The following is a 3,910-nucleotide window of genomic DNA, read 5'->3' on the forward strand; positions in this document are numbered from 1 at the left end:
AGATTTTCCTCAAACACTGTGGCCTTCTCCTTTCTATGACTCTTCATAGAAAGGAGATATTCTCCTCCGGTTCACCCCATCCTCCCCAGCTTCCGATCTGAGCCCCACTTTTCCCCAAATGTACCCTCTCTAACCTTTATGACCTAGAACTATCACTACTGCTCACCACCTCAATCCACACTCTCATCTCCAACATCCCACTATAGGCAAGATCCAGTACCTGCTTCCCGAGGCGAGATCTGAGACTCTAACCTGAGTCAATCTATGTACAGGTGCTAGTGCCCCTTCCATCCCATCCAAGCCTATCACAAGAATCTCACCTGTGGCCACTGAGGATAATTGTATAACTCAGAGGCTCTATGATGTGGACATCAGGTGCTATTATGGGCTGGTGGTGGGCATATTTTGATACAGGTGGGCATATTTTTGAGTCTTCATCATGCCCTCAAGTGATATGGCACAAGTAGCCAACTAAACCAGAGGAGCGATGCATTGTTGAAAACTGGGGGGTGAGAACCTCTCTCCTCTTCTCCTGGGGCCACCGAGTCAATGATGGAGCAGTTTGTACAGCTCTCTGGTCTCTAGGCTTTCTCAGAAATGCCTGCAGACTGACCAGAGAGGCTCTTCTGCCCTTAGAATGCCCTAGGTCCACATCCACATTCAGGCCACTGCTGAGGTGAGCACCTCCACCCCCCAGCTTGTTTTTCTGAATTGTTCAACCACCAAGATTGCAGCCCGCACCTTCAGCCTGAGGCTAGCTCGAGTGACAACTCAGCTCATCTGTATGAACCTTGGACCTTTCCAGGGAAACCAGTTGGCCCACTGGGAGGGGGCGGGTCAGCAACAGTCAGCAGGCAGTTTTACTAAGCTCACCCTGGGAAAATTGGATAAATTACTAGACTGGTGCAGAGCATGCTACCCATGGAACAGTCTCCAAGATTAACTCATACAATTTCTAGTTTCTGTGTCAGCTTTAAAAAAAATAGCCTTAAATTTACAGAGGCAGAAAGTAGACTAGCAGTTGCCTAGAAGACTTGGAGGGAAAGGGGAAGTAATTGGGGGGAAATGGGGAGTCACTGCTAGTGAGTACCGGGCTTTCTTTCTGGAGTGATGAAAATGTTCTAAAGTGGATTGGGGTGATGGTTGCACAACTCTGTGAATACACTAAAAATGATTGAATTGCATAATTTAAATAGGCGAATTGTGTTAGAACATGAACTACATCTCAGGAAAACTATTATTTTTTAAAAAGCCTCATTTTCCCCTCCAAAAACAATTCAACAGCGCCCTAGCTTGTAGCATTTCCCTACTTCAGCGATGTAAACCCCCCATCATGGCCAATGTCAAGCTCCCAGCCTGATGGCCGAACGCAGAGTGGGGCAGCGCCCGGCAGTGCACTGTCACTCAACATTTCTACCACAGAGACGTAAAGAACTTCGAGAGCATAGGACGACGTCGTAAAACAATTAGGAAGTGATGAGTGTTGAGCGTGAATCACTTTTATCTTTAATGTAATTTATTTTGTCGTAAGTTTATATAATTTAATTTTTGATAACAGCTGCCTTTAACCACCGGTTCACTAGATCCCTCAAAATGTAGCCATCAGCTCTTACAAGCAAGTAGGAGCCAGAGCCACCCATCTACCCATCTCATCCTGACCGTGCCTGCCCTCTTGCTGAAAAGACATCATTCCTTAGAAGGCAGCCTGGACACTCTCAAGGGCAAGGACAGCCTGTTGATCATTGAATCATCTGTGTGGCCCAGTAGCCAACAGGTACAAGTAGGCTCAGTCCGTGCTTGTCGACTAAGGGCCTGGAGCCATCTTCGTAACCACGGCAGCAGGTAAAGGTACTTGGCAAACAATAAGCTTCTGTTCTGTACTGGCTGCTTCACCAGCGGAAAATAATGGGAAAAAAAGAGAAAATTTAATGCAAATAGGTCTTTAGCTTATTCATCTTTGTAAGTTAAATAAGAGTAAAAGCTGCCCACTGGGCCCCGGGCACAGAGAAAGCTCTCTTTGCATGTGGGGTATAAGGTTTAGAGGAAAAGGAGACAAGATGAAGAGTAGGGGAAGGAAGGTGAGATGACGCAGAAAGTAGGTTTAGAAGCCTCAAGGCGAAGAAACTGTTCTAGCCGCTGACCCACCAAAGAGACAAACAAGAAGGGAGGTGGCATGGCGTGGAGTCAGGTTCCCAAACTCTTTGCAAACCCATGCCCTCTACCGATAAGCATAAGCGTCTCCCTTCCTTTTCAGAGATTCTGATCTCTCCTTCCATGAAAGTATAACCGTCGCCTGAGGTTGAGAATCATTCGTACTCAGGAGTTCTGGGTGTCCCCACCAGTCCAAGAGGTTTGCGATTTTATTTATGAAAGCGTCACATCCTCAGTCAGTTGAACTGTTTTTTCAAAGACCTCCCCTCCCAGGCTCAAAATCAGGGTGGGAAAGACTGAGCTTCGGGTCTGCACCTGCCCCTGGACTCGCCATGCCACCTTCGGCAAGTCACTGCCCCTCTCTGGGTCTCGTTTCCCTCATCTTTCTAACTTCCTCCCTTTTAACAAGAAAATGAGATGGTTTTGAAGTTTCCTCTCAGCTGTAACAATCTATGAGCCCAAGTTCATTTCTCATCCTGACCTAGATTTTAAACATAATGTACTTAAAATATGACAAAGTTTGAAAGTGATCAGTTATCTCCTCCACTTGGAAATGTCATCGCTGGCAGTGCCTTGGTGGGTGTTGGGGGCTATTTTGGTGCCTGGGTGTTCAGAAGAGGAGGAAGAGAGGGTGGAGAGACTACCAAATCAGTAACCTCCTCACGACTCCTGAGGCCAAGTCGATGCTTGTCTCGAGTGCCTGATCCAAAGAGCTGGGAGGTGTGGAGGTGTGTTAGAATGCTGATAAAAATAGCCGCCTCTTTCTTTCCCCGAGTGCCTACTGTGGCCTTGGACTTGACATGATTTCTCTCTGATTTTCAAAACAAGCTCTCAAGGTGTGTAGTGTGATCCTCGTTTTATAAGTAAACAGTGAAGTAACTTGCCCAGGCTTTCGCAGCTCCGTGGAGCCGGGATTCAAACTCAAATCTGTCACCCACACCTCTCTTCTTCCCCAATATCAGCGGTTATAAAGTGTGGTCCCTCGATGGGCAGCATCAGCATCCCCTGGGAGCTTAGAAATGCACATTCCTGGGCCCTCTCCTAGGAGATTCTGGTGGTGGAGCTCACAGGCGTGTGCACAGGGAGTTCCGTGGACTTGAGGAATGGGGTACGGGCCGGGAGATTTGTGCGTCTGTCTGCTCCTGAGGACGCGAGGATGCTGTGGCCCTCCAGTTTTTGGTCTCGAAGATGCACGGATGCCCCCACGTTTCTCCCCCGGCTGAAGGAAGAACAACCAAACCTTGGAGCCCCACTCCCGCAGCCTGCCTGGGCAAGCTGCTGCCAGTCCCCAAGGCTTCATCCACCTGCTCCATGCTGTCCCCAGCTCAGATGAAGTTGCCGGAGAACATTCACACCACATAGGCTGGCTTCATTTCAAATTCCTGTCCTTAGACTGCAAATGGGCTATCGACGCTGCCTCGCAATGCTACCCTCTTCTCCTTTTAGCTTGTTTTGCTCCAACACGAGGATTGTGCCTTTTCCTCGCTCCTCCCCCCTGCTCTCCTCCCAGCTCCGCTGCTGACTGAGCCGCATGCTTGGCTGGGAAAATAGAAGCCAACAGATGGGAACTCCCTCCTCTTGCCACCACCTAATGTACACACCTTCCTACATCTACTTCTGCAACAGGCCTCTCTTTCTTCCCTTACACTGGAGTAAGTGTCTCTGCTCCTTTCAAAGGCTAATCCCTCAACTCGTGGTCTGGATCCATTCCGTCTTGCCTAGCCCAGAAAATCATATCTGTCTGTCTGTTTCTTTCTCT

Source organism: Pteropus vampyrus, unplaced genomic scaffold, assembly GCF_000151845.1.
Source record: "Pteropus vampyrus isolate Shadow unplaced genomic scaffold, Pvam_2.0 Scaffold219, whole genome shotgun sequence".
NCBI lineage: Eukaryota > Metazoa > Chordata > Mammalia > Chiroptera > Pteropodidae > Pteropus > Pteropus vampyrus.